Below are 16976 nucleotides of genomic sequence, written 5' to 3'. Positions count from 1 at the left end.
GATGCAGCCGTCATCCGTCGTCCATAGCTAGTGGAAAATCGAAGAAGCGATAGAAAAACAACGAAACAGAAAAAAACACACAAAAACGCTCCATCGAAGGGCAGCAATCCATTTGCACTTCTAGGGGCATTCAGGTTATATTTCCTCCACCCGTTTCTCGAGTCACAGTTCTCGTTCGTGAATCGAGTGGATGTAGCTCTTCCCGCTTCCCTTTTCCCGTGATCGGAGGCGCGCGCGCCCGCCAAAGACCCGTTTCCATTCTGGTTCATTCAGACGAGAAGTGTAATATTTCAATCCATATGTTGTGGTACCTTCCCCGCGTACGCCTCCTCTGCTCCACCGACCGCCCAGCTTTTGTTTGGTTTTTTTGTTATATTCTACTTTACTTCAAACGATGGTACGCTATTTTCACCAATATAAGGCGAATGTTTCTCGCTTCGTTTCCCCGTCCGACACACTTATCAAAAAGCCATAAACTTGCCACTGGTTTTGCAGGCCCTTTTGGAGTGGATCTGAAGTGGGTTTCACCGAGAAGCGGGACCTGTGGCGAGTCTCTTGAACGAGAACGAACCGTGTAATGTGTTAGTAAATATTGCGCAATTGGGACTTTATTGCGTGGAAATGGACCGAACCTATCACTGCAGGCGTAAGCTGACTTCTTCATTGCATTCTGTGTGTGTGAATGTGCAGTTTGCTATCGCTGAAGAGTTGTTATTTATGTAGGACGATCGGAGTGCTCTCGAGTTGTTTCAATGTCTTCATCGAAAAAAGCCACTTCAGTAAGTTACTGAGAAAAACTAACTGTTAAAGTCAGCCAACTATCTTTGAGGTTCCCTACCAGGAAGGAAAAAAAAACTTCCCAAATTTATTCATCGGTGTGCAACGAAATAGACTTACCTACTTGAGCGAATTCAACGAAAAAAAATCGGCAATCATAATCAGCATACCCGTACAAAACAGTCCACCCGAAACGTGGTGGCTACATTCAAATACACTGCCAAGGTGTACTACTCTCACAAATTGCCATTAAACGGGCAACTCAGCAACGCTGAAACGGCTCATTGCTCATCGTCCGTTTATTCTTGGAAGCGTCAGGAGGGATCGGAGGAGAAGAAACAGCTCACTCGGTCGGTTTGTTTACCTGCAAATAGAAGCCAGAGAGGAAATAAACGGAAAAATCATTAATATTAATTCCTCGAATGACGACGATAAGGACGACGGTACGGTGTACGGAATACCGGCGGTAAGCAGCGAGACGAACCAAAGCTCATCATCATCATCATCATCAATGCACAGAGTCAGTGCGCGCGGTAATAAGGTACTCATTCGGCTGGAAGATGCAAACCGTTTCGAGTTTCCAGCCCAGCTGATATTCAACGAATTTTGCAAGAAGTGCTAGCAGCCAACAACGATCCACCGCGAAAGATGAGCATTTGCATAGATATGGAAAATGCCCTACAGACTAAACGAGGGGGGATCAACCACCTCCCCCCTCTAACAAGTCAGAGTCGGTGTCTGTGTACAGTGTGGCAGCAAAAGGCAAAACTTGGCCGGAGAGCTGCTCACTCACCTGGTGAAAAGTATATTTTAATGAGAACGATATCAATTACGTTTTTCACAAAAACCTCGTTCGGGCGGCGGACCGAAGGAAGCGGACAATTTCCTTTACTCAGGACGAACGAAGAACATTTCAATTAGCTAGTCGATGGCGAACTAATCACGCGGGTGCCCCACTGGGCTTTCTTTAAATGGTGAGTTTTTCAGCGGCCCGCGGCCACCTTTCTACCACCTACTACTCGGAGTTCGGTGCGGTGGCGGCTTTCCAGTAATTTAAGACTTGAGGGTGAATCGAAAATGATTAATTTTGGTGTGGTGGCTTTTGCCTGTGTATGCTGATCTATCTACTGAACGGAATCGCCAATTACGGTAATGATTCTTCGAAGCAAAATAATTCGGCATGCTTCTGGGAACATTCGGCCTTGGGAAAGCTGATGCGGATCATTGAAAAGTTCATATTTAAATTTTTGTTTTGTTGTACTCTCTACCACTGCAGACGAGACGGGAAATGTCTCCTACTAAAACACTAATTCAAGCAAATTGCAGCGGGCCGTGATTCTGATTGTGATATTGAGGCCCCGTGGAGAATGTATGATCGCGTGGGAATGAGCGTTTATATGTTCGCGTTTACAAATTTATGCACTAAAACATTCAATTAATCATTTAAGCGCTTACATGTTTCAAATGTTCCTGTCGCTGAGCACTTAGAAAATTTTGAAAGCTTTAAAAAATCAAAATTGAGGCAAATATTTTTTTTAATTAAATGCTTCAAAAATCATAAAAATGTTCAAAATTTTAATTCTTGGCAAAATTTTTAAAAGTTTTACATTTTTGAAAAAATTTAAAAATTTAAAATTTAAAAAATTTTCAAGAATATTAAAAATTAATATTTTAAACACTCTAAAGATCCTAAAAATTTAAATGTTTTTAAAAGCGTTTAAAATTTTAAAACTTTTGAGGTATTCAAGAAACAAAAAATTTTGAAATAGTTGAAAATTGTTGACCGTTTTTGCATATTAGAAAGCATCGAAAATTTTAAAATTTCTAGGTATTTTAAAATTCCGTAAAAATTTTAAAAATTTTAAAACTTCCAAGTTTTAAAAATTTTAAACATTAACAAATTTTTTAAATAGAATTAATTTAAATTTAAATAACCCTCCGGAAGTCGCGCTTATGGCACACTGAACGAGCAGCCGCTGATGCTCTAAGACGATTTCGCTAGATTTTCAGAGCAGCGTGCACTTAGTGCACTAGCGCGACTGCCGGAAGGTTAAGTAAATTAAAATTTAAATTTTTTTAAAGGTTTAAAGATTTTAAAAATGCATATCATGAAGGTAAAAAATACACTTTCCAGATTTTACAAATTTTCAAAATCTATATTTGAAAGATTTAAATTTATTTTTAAATATTGAGAATACCTTGAATAATTTTAAAATTTAAATTTTTTTAAAAACTACAAATATTCAAAAAATTATAAAAATTCACAAAGTTTAAAAAATTTAAAAAAAGAATAATCTTAGGAATTCAAAAATAATAAAAAATATTACCAATTTTTAAGAATTAGGAACTAAAAATTTTTAATTACAAATTTATTTAAATCGGGTCTCCACTGTATTTCAAAATTAAAATTTAAAAAGTTTAAAAAATTCTGAAAAAAAGTATAATCTTAAAAATTTTAAGGATTCAAAAATAATAAAAATTCTAAATATTTAAAAAAAAATAGGAACTAAAAATTTTGAAATGGTTGAAAATTTTGAAATTTTTTGAATGATTTCGGAGGCATTGAAAATTTGAAAACAAACATGCAAAAAAAATTAAAAATTTAAAAATTTGAAAACTTTTGAGTTTCAAAATCTAAAAAAAATTTAAAAAATCATGAAATCTAATTTTTGTTAACCCTCCGGCACTCAAGCGAACGGCTCCCCGAATAAGCAGCCGCTGGTGCTGGAAGAAAATTTCGCTAGACTTTCGGGAGGTGTTGGACAAAATACAATGGCGCGAGTGCCGGAGGGTTAAGTTTAAAGATTTTTAAACCAAATAGTTTTTTTTTTAAATTCGAATTTTACATATTTTTAAAATTTTGAAACTTTTAAATATTTTGAAAACATTGAAAATTTTAAAAATTTGATAAATTTTAAAAATTGTATGTAGTTTTAAAATTTAAAATATTTTGAACTTTTAAAATTAAAAAAATGAAATAAAACTAAAAGTTTTGAAATACAGTGAAGACCCGATTTTATCTACCCCCGTTTTATCAGCTTTTTGACCCGTTTTTGTCAGCCTCTTATGAAAATTGATACTTGGTAGTTGGATGGGCTCTAGCAGATGAACCAAGTTGAATTTGGGTAAATTCTTTTTCTAGCATATTTTCCTTATCTTTGAGATCCGAAATATGCAAAAAAAATCTCATTTTTTTAAATTTTGCACTGTCAGACCCCCTTAAGAGAAATTTAAGCTAAATAATCAGGACAGTTTATGAGGCTATATCTAGGGACTAAAGAGGAATATTTTAAGAGCTTCGGTTTCTTAAAAAAAAGAAAGAAATATATATGTCCCGATTTTGTCAATATCCCCGTTTTATCAGCCTAAAAGGGGCTGATAAAATCGGGTTTTCACTGTACTGCCTTTAGGTTTTCCAAACAAAATTCCCAAAAAAAAACCCCTTAAAAATTATAAACTAAGCTCACTTTCCCCCTCAACTTTGTATATAACCACTTAAAGCCCAATTGCAGCGGGCCGTTATTCTAATTGTATATGGTTCAGATATGGGGACGTGTAGGTTTTATGATCGCGTGGGAATGAGCGTTTATAAGTTCGCGTTCACGATCGAGTTTACAAATTTACGTACTAAAACGTTCATTTAACCACTTAGGCGTTTTAAAGTTTCATGTTTTCCTGTAGTTAAACGTTTTAAAAATTTTGATAGTTTAAAAAAAATAAAATATGAGAATATTAAAGTTTAAAAAAATGATCGCTTCAAAAATATTAAAATTTAAAAGCTCGTTATAATTTTAAAACGTTTCAAGTTTAAAAACATTAAAAAATTAATTTTTTTGGAAATTTTGAAAACAATTATATATTTTTTGAAACTTTAAAGTTAAATTTTGTAAATTTTGTGAAATTTGTAAATTTTGTAAATTTTGTAAATTTTGTAAATTTTGTAAATTTTGTAAATTTTGTAAATTTTGTAAATTTTGTAAATTTTGTAAATTTTGTAAATTTTGTAAATTTTGTAAATTTTGTAAATTTTGTAAATTTTGTAAATTTTGTAAATTTTGTAAATTTTGTAAATTTTGTAAATTTTGTAAATTTTGTAAATTTTGTAAATTTTGTAAATTTTGTAAATTTTGTAAATTTTGTAAATTTTGTAAATTTTGTAAATTTTGTAAATTTTGTAAATTTTGTAAATTTTGTAAATTTTGTAAATTTTGTAAATTTTGTAAATTTTGTAAATTTTGTAAATTTTGTAAATTTTGTAAATTTTGTAAATTTTGTAAATTTTGTAAATTTTGTAAATTTTGTAAATTTTGTAAATTTTGTAAATTTTGTAAATTTTGTAAATTTTGTAAATTTTGTAAATTTTGTAAATTTTGTAAATTTTGTAAATTTTGTAAATTTTGTAAATTTTGTAAATTTTGTAAATTTTGTAAATTTTGTAAATTTTGTAAATTTTGTAAATTTTGTAAATTTTGTAAATTTTGTAAATTTTGTAAATTTTGTAAATTTTGTAAATTTTGTAAATTTTGTAAATTTTGTAAATTTTGTAAATTTTGTAAATTTTGTAAATTTTGTAAATTTTGTAAATTTTGTAAATTTTGTAAATTTTGTAAATTTTGTAAATTTTGTAAATTTTGTAAATTTTGTAAATTTTGTAAATTTTGTAAATTTTGTAAATTTTGTAAATTTTGTAAATTTTGTAAATTTTGTAAATTTTGTAAATTTTGTAAATTTTGTAAATTTTGTAAATTTTGTAAATTTTGTAAATTTTGTAAATTTTGTAAATTTTGTAAATTTTGTAAATTTTGTAAATTTTGTAAATTTTGTAAATTTTGTAAATTTTGTAAATTTTGTAAATTTTGTAAATTTTGTAAATTTTGTAAGTTTTGTAAATTTTGTAAATTTTGTAAATTTTGTAAATTTTGTAAATTTTGTAAATTTTGTAAATTTTGTAAATTTTGTAAATTTTGTAAATTTTGTAAATTTTGTAAATTTTGTAAATTTTGTAAATTTTGTAAATTTTGTAAATTTTGTAAATTTTGTAAATTTTGTAAATTTTGTAAATTTTGTAAATTTTGTAAATTTTGTAAATTTTGTAAATTTTGTAAATTTTGTAAATTTTGTAAATTTTGTAAATTTTGTAAATTTTGTAAATTTTGTAAATTTTGTAAATTTTGTAAATTTTGTAAATTTTGTAAATTTTGTAAATTTTGTAAATTTTGTAAATTTTGTAAATTTTGTAAATTTTGTAAATTTTGTAAATTTTGTAAATTTTGTAAATTTTGTAAATTTTGTAAATTTTGTAAATTTTGTAAATTTTGTAAATTTTGTAAATTTTGTAAATTTTGTAAATTTTGTAAATTTTGTAAATTTTGTAAATTTTGTAAATTTTGTAAATTTTGTAAATTTTGTAAATTTTGTAAATTTTGTAAATTTTGTAAATTTTGTAAATTTTGTAAATTTTGTAAATTTTGTAAATTTTGTAAATTTTGTAAATTTTGTAAATTTTGTAAATTTTGTAAATTTTGTAAATTTTGTAAATTTTGTAAATTTTGTAAATTTTGTAAATTTTGTAAATTTTGTAAATTTTGTAAATTTTGTAAATTTTGTAAATTTTGTAAATTTTGTAAATTTTGTAAATTTTGTAAATTTTGTAAATTTTGTAAATTTTGTAAATTTTGTAAATTTTGTAAATTTTGTAAATTTTGTAAATTTTGTAAATTTTGTAAATTTTGTAAATTTTGTAAATTTTGTAAATTTTGTAAATTTTGTAAATTTTGTAAATTTTGTAAATTTTGTAAATTTTGTAAATTTTGTAAATTTTGTAAATTTTGTAAATTTTGTAAATTTTGTAAATTTTGTAAATTTTGTAAATTTTGTAAATTTTGTAAATTTTGTAAATTTTGTAAATTTTGTAAATTTTGTAAATTTTGTAAATTTTGTAAATTTTGTAAATTTTGTAAATTTTGTAAATTTTGTAAATTTTGTAAATTTTGTTAATTTTGTAAATTTTGTAAATTTTGTAAATTTTGTAAATTTTGTAAATTTTGTAAATTTTGTAAATTTTGTAAATTTTGTAAATTTTGTAAATTTTGTAAATTTTGTAAATTTTGTAAATTTTGTAAATTTTGTAAATTTTGTAAATTTTGTAAATTTTGTAAATTTTGTAAATTTTGTAAATTTTGTAAATTTTGTAAATTTTGTAAATTTTGTAAATTTTGTAAATTTTGTAAATTTTGTAAATTTTGTAAATTTTGTAAATTTTGTAAATTTTGTAAATTTTGTAAATTTTGTAAATTTTGTAAATTTTGTAAATTTTGTAAATTTTGTAAATTTTGTAAATTTTGTAAATTTTGTAAATTTTGTAAATTTTGTAAATTTTGTAAATTTTGTAAATTTTGTAAATTTTGTAAATTTTGTAAATTTTGTAAATTTTGTAAATTTTGTAAATTTTGTAAATTTTGTAAATTTTGTAAATTTTGTAAATTTTGTAAATTTTGTAAATTTTGCAAATTTTGTAAATTTTGTAAATTTTGTAAATTTTGTAAATTTTGTAAATTTTGTAAATTTTGTAAATTTTGTAAATTTTGTAAATTTTGTAAATTTTGTAAATTTTGTAAATTTTGTAAATTTTGTAAATTTTGTAAATTTTGTAAATTTTGTAAATTTTGTAAATTTTGTAAATTTTGTAAATTTTGTAAATTTTGTAAATTTTGTAAATTTTGTAAATTTTGTAAATTTTGTAAATTTTGTAAATTTTGTAAATTTTGTAAATTTTGTAAATTTTGTAAATTTTGTAAATTTTGTAAATTTTGTAAATTTTGTAAATTTTGTAAATTTTGTAAATTTTGTAAATTTTGTAAATTTTGTAAATTTTGTAAATTTTGTAAATTTTGTAAATTTTGTAAATTTTGTAAATTTTGTAAATTTTGTAAATTTTGTAAATTTTGTAAATTTTGTAAATTTTGTAAATTTTGTAAATTTTGTAAATTTTGTAAATTTTGTAAATTTTGTAAATTTTGTAAATTTTGTAAATTTTGTAAATCTTGTAAATTTTGTAAATCTTGTAAATTTTGTAAATTTTGTAAATTTTGTAAATTTTGTAAATTTTGTGAATTTTGTAAATTTTGTAAATTTTGTAAATTTTGTAAATTTTGTAAATTTTGTAAATCTTGTAAATTTTGTAAATTTTGTAAATTTTGTAAATTTTGTAAATTTTGTAAATTTTGTAAATTTTGTAAATTTTGTAAATTTTGTAAATTTTGTAAATTTTGTAAATTTTGTAAATTTTGTAAATTTTGTAAATTTTGTAAATTTTGTAAATTTTGTAAATTTTGTAAATTTTGTAAATTTTGTAAATTTTGTAAATTTTGTAAATTTTGTAAATTTTGTAAATTTTGTAAATTTTGTAAATTTTGTAAATTTTGTAAATTTTGTAAATTTTGTAAATTTTGTAAATTTTGTAAATTTTGTAAATTTTGTAAATTTTGTAAATTTTGTAAATTTTGTAAATTTTGTAAATTTTGTAAATTTTGTAAATTTTGTAAATTTTGTAAATTTTGTAAATTTTGTAAATTTTGTAAATTTTGTAAATTTTGTAAATTTTGTAAATTTTGTAAATTTTGTAAATTTTGTAAATTTTGTAAATTTTGTAAATTTTGTAAATTTTGTAAATTTTGTAAATTTTGTAAATTTTGTAAATTTTGTAAATTTTGTAAATTTTGTAAATTTTGTAAATTTTGTAAATTTTGTAAATTTTGTAAATTTTGTAAATTTTGTAAATTTTGTAAATTTTGTAAATTTTGTAAATTTTGTAAATTTTGTAAATTTTGTAAATTTTGTAAATTTTGTAAATTTTGTAAATTTTGTAAATTTTGTAAATTTTGTAAATTTTGTAAATTTTGTAAATTTTGTAAATTTTGTAAATTTTGTAAATTTTGTAAATTTTGTAAATTTTGTAAATTTTGTAAATTTTGTAAATTTTGTAAATTTTGTAAATTTTGTAAATTTTGTAAATTTTGTAAATTTTGTAAATTTTGTAAATTTTGTAAATTTTGTAAATTTTGTAAATTTTGTAAATTTTGTAAATTTTGTAAATTTTGTAAATTTTGTAAATTTTGTAAATTTTGTAAATTTTGTAAATTTTGTAAATTTTGTAAATTTTGTAAATTTTGTAAATTTTGTAAATTTTGTAAATTTTGTAAATTTTGTAAATTTTGTAAATTTTGTAAATTTTGTAAATTTTGTAAATTTTGTAAATTTTGTAAATTTTGTAAATTTTGTAAATTTTGTAAATTTTGTAAATTTTGTAAATTTTGTAAATTTTGTAAATTTTGTAAATTTTGTAAATTTTGTAAATTTTGTAAATTTTGTAAATTTTGTAAATTTTGTAAATTTTGTAAATTTTGTAAATTTTGTAAATTTTGTAAATTTTGTAAATTTTGTAAATTTTGTAAATTTTGTAAATTTTGTAAATTTTGTAAATTTTGTAAATTTTGTAAATTTTGTAAATTTTGTAAATTTTGTAAATTTTGTAAATTTTGCAAATTTTGTAAATTTTGTAAATTTTATAAATTTTGTAAATTTTGTGAACTTTTGTTTTGGAGATTTTCAATATTTTGTTTGATTTTAAAATCGCGGTAAATTTTTTTAATTGTGTAAAAATTCGATGGCAAAATTATTTTTATAGTTCGTTTCTTCGATACGACTGAATGCGGCAGCTTAGCGGAGCCTTGGGTCTTTTTCATTACATGATGTTGAAAATAAAAATATGAAAACGACTATCAATGGTTGTCTGTCAGATCTTGTTCGTGCGTAGAGACCTTTTTACGCGGCGGGAAATATTTGATTCCTCGCCAACTGCGTCTTGCGGGTCCTTCATCTCTCTCTCTCTCTCTCTCTCTCTCTCTCTCTCTATCTGTCTATCTATCTACATCTCTTCTCCCTCTCGTTATTGTACACGTTCATGTTATTATCGTGGCTGCTGCCATGATATTCGCGATCAAATGCTCTTCCTTGCTTCTTGCCTATACGGATCACAAGTGATCACCATCATCTTCGGTGCTTGGTAGTAGTTTCATTACTGACGGTACTTGCTGTAGATTTTGAGATTCTTGATGCAGCTTTTGAAGCTATCATTACAACCTGAATAGCAGTCCAAAACATAGCAACCGTTTGTCGTTCAAGTAACGGATTTGGAACCAATGCATTGGAATTTATGAACTGGGTTGTCCGTAGTGTGCCGTCTGTTCACAGAACTGGTACCACTTCTTGCTAATGCGACTCACCTATTTCGATAGATCATTGAGGCAAGAATAAAGTAACGGTTCGCTTAGTTTTTCATGCAATGCAAACAAGATAAAAGTAGCTCTTTCGGTCGTTGGTTTCGCGCTGAAAGAAGCAAAAAACACACTGAATATTGGGGATCGTCGAATTTGATATTTGGAAATAGACTCCATCCGTAACCAGTTGTTTGTTCGTAATCACAAGAAGTGTACCGTTCTGGATTTAGCTTCCATGTCAGACGGTATTCGGCGTATGGTTCGAACAATTTCTACCAAAAGACAGTCTGCCAAATAGCATTCGACCTAACGGAATTCGACCAATTGGCGTAGGACGTTCCCAGTAATTGATCGAATTATTGCCGTGGAATGTCAGGACGAATTGGTTCGACTCACACGTTCCCCATAGTATTTTGAGATTTGTGCCGCGTTTGATAGTAAACTAACCCAGTATAGGTTGAATTTTAACCAATAACAATAAATAAGAAATACGGATGATTGATCCATTATTCTACAGTGCCTCGGGGAAGCACTTTGGGCATTTTGTTTTTTGTAAATTTCATCAATCACATATCACATCTATAATTCTTCTTGAATACACCGAAAACACGAAGACTGATTAACCAATTAAGCCCCAGCAGTTCTATATAAGTTGTGAAAACGTTGGTGCTTAAAAGGCAAACAAAAATACGTAACTTGTTAGAAAAAGTTGACTCTCGTGCTAGACTTGAAAGCCCGCTTATCTAACGAGCGCACTGTATTTAACTATCATAATTTTCTGAGCTGCACTAACAAGACCATCTCATTTGCATCACTACAAACGGCATAATCTTGCCTTGAAATGCAGCAGGCCAAACAAAATGTTCATAAACTAATTATAACTGCATACAACACTGGTATAACGAGCTTAGTTTCGATTTCCACCAAATGCTCTCTGATTCAGCAACTATTTTCCCGGTCTCATCCACGCTTGGTATTCCAGGCTGTAGGAATTTTCCAACAACTTTTAACACAATTGCTCATTAACCGGTCGGGATTCATGGAACTGATTAGGCTCTTGTTGCGGCGTCCTCCTGCTAGTCCGATTTCCCAGGTCGCTTTACTCAAATTTAATGAACGTGCTCACAGTTTTGAAATGTTGGATGATGTTGCAGAAATTTTACGGGAGTTTCTCAGCGGGAAAATGCATTTAATTAGGTTACAGAACTTGCGGTGATTTTCACGGACACACGTCCACGTAAAAATAACAATGTCGCATGCGGTTCGTCAAAACTTTCGCATATCAAGCATTCACCAATTAGCAAACTGAGTGATTTCCACTGTCCTCGTCGGCTATAGAATACTAAAGACAGTTCATCGTTTTCATGGCAGCTATTCTCTGATCGCCGCCGTCTAGCAAACGGCAGTCTCCTGTAGCAGCAACGGCAATCTAATTTCGTGAAATGCATGCAGCAATTTAATTCGAAATCGTCATCATTGTCATTTAGTCGACTATTTCCCAGCACTGCACTGCTTCATCCGCAACAGATCGACAACGACGACGACACGCGACGCAACGGTGCAACCGGTGCAGTCAGTGACGGAGAGCGGTGATGATTATAATAGATGCAGTTCGCTGCGCTTGTAGATCCGTTTGTCCTTGTAGTAGGCTGCTGCTGATGGTTGCAAAGGAAACCAACCAAACATTCGCACGCGAGCTTTCATCCTACTCCTCCTCCTTCTCGTCTCCATCAACCCGTTGAGAAGCGGTGCCAAGGGAGAGAAAGCGTAAAATAGTCGCCGCATTGTGTAGTGTAAATATTTTCCGAATGTGCTCTCCCCTGGTTACGCTGTGGTCCGTGTGGTTGCTGCCGGTCGTCACCCACTCATTCACCGAGACGCGTTCTGCGACAGCAAAACTTTCATCAAATTCCAACTGGAGCGATGGGCTTAGGTTGGATCTTTCTATTCTGATGCAATCCCGGAAATGCATAGCCGATTACGCTGCCACGGTTGGTGCCGTGAAACGAGCCAAGGACTTGTATAGAATTTTAGCTATCTTCCGTGATGTAGGAGAATAATGAAAAGCATAGATATTGGAGCGAATTGGAATTGGATTTTATGGCGCGGTAGTGAGGGGCCCATTAAAACAGAACTGAATAGTTAGCTCAACTTTATCGCTGACAGTGAGATAAAGTTTCCGATAATTACCGCGAAGGAAGCAGAAGATTTCAATTCATTTGTCTGGCTGTAACTAGAGACTAAAGACAATAGATATTGTCTACGGCATTTCTGGTTCAGGTGAAAAATTCTGCAGGGTTGAAAATTTGTACAAATTCAAACTTACTCGAGCCTACGAAACAGAACTAAATTTTGAACTAAAATTGTGAATTTCGACGATGAAGTGAACTGTGAACCAAACTGTGAACTGAGCTGTGACCTATAACCGCGAACCAGATCTATAAAATAGAACTATAAATGCGACTAAAACTTCTGATTAGAACTGTAAGCTAAACTGTGCACTAAAACTGTAAAACGAATTTGAACCAAAACTATACTAGAACTGTGCAATAGAGCTGATTTAGAACAATGAACCCGAACTTTGACCTAGAACTGTGAACTAGAAATGCGAGCTGGAATCATGAACAGTAAACTTGAATTGTGAACTAGAATTGTGTATTACAACTGTAAACAAAACTTTGAATATATTCTATGTACTGGAACTATGAACTAGAAACACAATATATAAACTAAACTGTGGACTAGAACTGTGGCCTGGAATTGTGACTTAAAATTATGAACTGAGCTGTCAACTAACTCAACGAACTCAAATTGTGAACTTAAACTACACTCAACTATGAACTGGCTTTGAAAATTAAAACTGTGAACTACAATTGTGAACTAGAATTGTGAACAGCGAACGGAGAAATAAACTGTGAACTAAACCTATGCTCTAAGATTGTGAATGTATGTAAAATACTAAAACTATGAACTAGTGATGTAAACTGGGAACTAAACTGTGAACTAGTACTGTGTAGAAAAAATGTCAACTATAATTGCGAGCTGTAAAAGGTTTGGATTAGGTATGTGGACTAGCACTGTGAACTAAACTGTGAACTAAAATTGCACTAAACTATAAACTGTGATTGTAACCTAGAACTTTTAACTAGAATTGTGAATTTGAACGGCGAACTAAACTGATAACTAAAATTATGCGCTAGAATTGTAAATTTTAACCATACATTACTATGAACTAAACTGTGACACAGAGCTGTGAACTAGACTGTAAACTAAAACGGTGAAGTAGAACTGTAAAATAAACTGTGAACCAGTACTATGCACCAAAGCTATCAATCTGTAAACAGCACTGTCAACTGAACTAGAACTGTGAACAGGAACTAAACTGAAACTGTGACCTAGAACTGTCATCTAAAACGGTGGACTTATACTGTGAAAATCCGAAGCTATCATCTTTTATCTTGGGTTCTATTAAATGATAATAAATGCCCCACGGGGCTGCAAAAATAGCTTAGGCACTGGTCGTAGTGGTAAAGTTTATTCTAAAAGAAGCACATCGTTAAGATTGCGTTGCTTAGTAAATGTACAGTGAAGACTCCATTTTATCAGACCCGTATTTATCAGTTATTGACCTGATTTTTTTCTGCGTCATATGAATATATGTTCGATGGGCTCTAGCCCATCGTAAATCCTTTCTTATGCATTTTTTCTTATCTAAGATATCTAAAATATGAAAAATAGAAATATTTTTTTTAAAATTTTGTGTTGATAGAACCCCTCAAGGGAAATTTCTGTTAAATGATCAAAAATGGTTATGACACTATACCTAAGGACTAAAATGGATAACAGTTTCGGACTATAAAAATGCAAGAAAGAAATATGTAACGATGTTGTCGGTGGGACTAACAAAAACGGGTCTTCACTGTAGTAAAGAGCTTGTTCTCATGGAGCAAAATTTTTTAATGCTTGCTACAAAATTGTTTTGAAAAAAAGTCCTTACATTGAATAATATTATTTTCAATTTAAAGCAGTTGCAGTTTGTGATCCAAAATATTCTTATTTTGAGTGCATGGGTGAAATTTAAAAGTATTTCTTTTTTATTTCATAATGTGATGCACTAAGCATCACACTCCAAAATAAATCACTACATTACCAAGTTAACTTTTTTTAAATCTTCAAATAGGCAACTTTCGGTACTTCAACCGATACAGAGGAACACAGTACCAACTGATTTTCGGCACTGCAAGATTCGTCCCTCAACTGTTCAGGAGAAACGTTTGTTGAAATGAATATTAACAAATTGAAAAAATAATGCAAAATTTGCCAAATTTACAAAATTTTCAAGATTTACAAATTTTTCAAATTTTGCAGTTCCTACAGAATATGCAAAGATTTACTAGATGCGGAATTTCTTAAAATGTCCAATACATTTAAAAGCTTTAAATTTTTTGAAAATTTTGACGCATTCAGAATTTGCATAATTTACAAAATTTACACTGTACAAAGCTAAAAAAATTCAAAAGTTACAAAATGTACAAAATTTACAGAATTTATTAAAATTCAAAATTTTTGCAAATTTACAAAATTTCCAGCTTTCAAAATTACAAAATTTTGTAAAATTTCCAAAATTTGCGAATTTGCAAATTTAATAATAATTCACAGAATTTACAAATATTGCTAGATTTACAAAATTTACAAAATTTACAAAATTTACAAAATTCACAAAATTTACAAAATTTACAAAATTTACAGAATTTACAGAATTTACAAAATTTACAAAATTTACAAAATTTGCCAAATTTACAAAATTTGCCAAATTTACAAAATTTGCCAAATTTACAAAATTTGCCAAATTTACAAAATTTGCCAAATTTACAAAATTTGCCAAATTTACAAAATTTGCCAAATTTACAAAATTTGCCAAATTTACAAAATTTGCCAAATTTACAAAATTTGCTAAATTTACAAAATTTGCTAAATTTACAAAATTTGCCAAATTTACAAAATTTGCCAAATTTACAAAATTTGCCAAATTTACAAAATTTGCCAAATTTACAAAATTTGCCAAATTTACAAAATTTGCCAAATTTACAAAATTTGCCAAATTTACAAAATTTGCCAAATTTACAAAATTTGCCAAATTTACAAAATTTGCCAAATTTACAAAATTTGCCAAATTTACAAAATTTGCCAAATTTACAAAATTTGCCAAATTTACAAAATTTGCCAAATTTACAAAATTTGCCAAATTTACAAAATTTGCCAAATTTACAAAATTTGCCAAATTTACAAAATTTGCCAAATTAACAAAATTTGCCAAATTAACAAAATTTGCCAAATTTACAAAATTTGCCAAATTTACAAAATTTGCCAAATTTACAAAATTTGCCAAATTAACAAAATTTGCCAAATTAACAAAATTTGCCAAATTTACAAAATTTGCCAAATTTACAAAATTTGCCAAATTTACAAAATTTGCCAAATTTACAAAATTTGCCAAATTTACAAAATTTGCCAAATTTACAAAATTTGCCAAATTTACAAAATTTGCCAAATTTACAAAATTTGCCAAATTTACAAAATTTGCCAAATTTACAAAATTTGCCAAATTTACAAAATTTGCCAAATTTACAAAATTTGCCAAATTTACAAAATTTGCCAAATTTACAAAATTTGCCAAATTTACAAAATTTGCCAAATTTACAAAATTTGCCAAATTTACAAAATTTGCCAAATTTACAAAATTTGCCAAATTTACAAAATTTGCCAAATTTACAAAATTTGCCAAATTTACAAAATTTGCCAAATTTACAAAATTTGCCAAATTTACAAAATTTGCCAAATTTACAAAATTTGTCAAATTTACAAAATTTGCCAAATTTACAAAATTTGCCAAATTTACAAAATTTGCCAAATTTACAAAATTCGCCAAATTTACAAAATTCGCCAAATTTACAAAATTTACAAAATTTACAAAATTTACAAAATTTACAAAATTTACAAAATTTACCAAATTTACCAAATTTACCAAATTTACCAAATTTACCAAATTTACCAAATTTACCAAATTTACCAAATTTACCAAATTTACCAAATTTACCAAATTTACCAAATTTACCAAATTTACCAAATTTACCAAATTTACCAAATTTACCAAATTTACCAAATTTACCAAATTTACCAAATTTACCAAATTTACCAAATTTACCAAATTTACAAAATTTACAAAATTTACAAAATTTACAAAATTTACAAAATTTACAAAATTTACAAAATTTACAAAATTTACAAAATTTACAAAATTTACAAAATTTACAAAATTTACAAAATTTACAAAATTTACAAAATTTACAAAATTTACAAAATTTACAAAATTTACAAAATTTACAAAATTTACAAAATTTACAAAATTTACAAAATTTACAAAATTTACAAAATTTACAAAATTTACCAAATTTACAAAATTTACCAAATTTACCAAATTTACCAAATTTACCAAATTTACCAAATTTACCAAATTTACCAAATTTACCAAATTTACCAAATTTACCAAATTTACCAAATTTACCAAATTTACCAAATTTACCAAATTTACCAAATTTACCAAATTTACCAAATTTACCAAATTTACCAAATTTACCAAATTTACCAAATTTACCAAATTTACCAAATTTACCAAATTTACCAAATTTACCAAATTTACCAAATTTACAAAATTTACCAAATTTACAAAATTTACAAAATTTACAAAATTTACAAAATTTACAAAATTTACAAAATTTACAAAATTTACAAAATTTACAAAATTTACAAAATTTACAAAATTTACAAAATTTACAAAATTTACAAAATTTACAAAATTTACAAAATTTACAAAATTTACAAAATTTACAAAATTTACAAAGTTTACAAAATTTACAAAAT

At 27.0% G+C, this 16976-nt stretch overlaps 1 protein-coding gene across 5 annotated transcripts in view; it reads right to left on the bottom strand.

Annotated features, from left to right (window-relative positions):
* LOC131685028 (furin-like protease 1) overlaps nt 1–16976 on the bottom strand; it is a 755254-nt gene that overhangs the window by 543737 nt on the left and 194541 nt on the right. For 3 of the 5 annotated variants that reach the window (XM_058968377.1, XM_058968376.1, XM_058968375.1), the window contains one exon: nt 898–1141. The exons of the other annotated variants lie outside the window; for them this stretch is intronic. The gene's annotated coding sequence lies outside the window, so the exon portion shown is untranslated. The remainder of the gene's footprint in view (nt 1–897; nt 1142–16976) is intronic. 5 annotated transcript variants of the gene reach the window in all.

The sequence above is a fragment of the Topomyia yanbarensis genome, chromosome 2, assembly GCF_030247195.1.
Source record: "Topomyia yanbarensis strain Yona2022 chromosome 2, ASM3024719v1, whole genome shotgun sequence".
Classification (NCBI taxonomy): domain Eukaryota; kingdom Metazoa; phylum Arthropoda; class Insecta; order Diptera; family Culicidae; genus Topomyia; species Topomyia yanbarensis.
The sequence above is the reverse complement of the archived record's forward strand: the minus strand, read 5'-3'. Positions and strand labels throughout refer to the sequence as shown.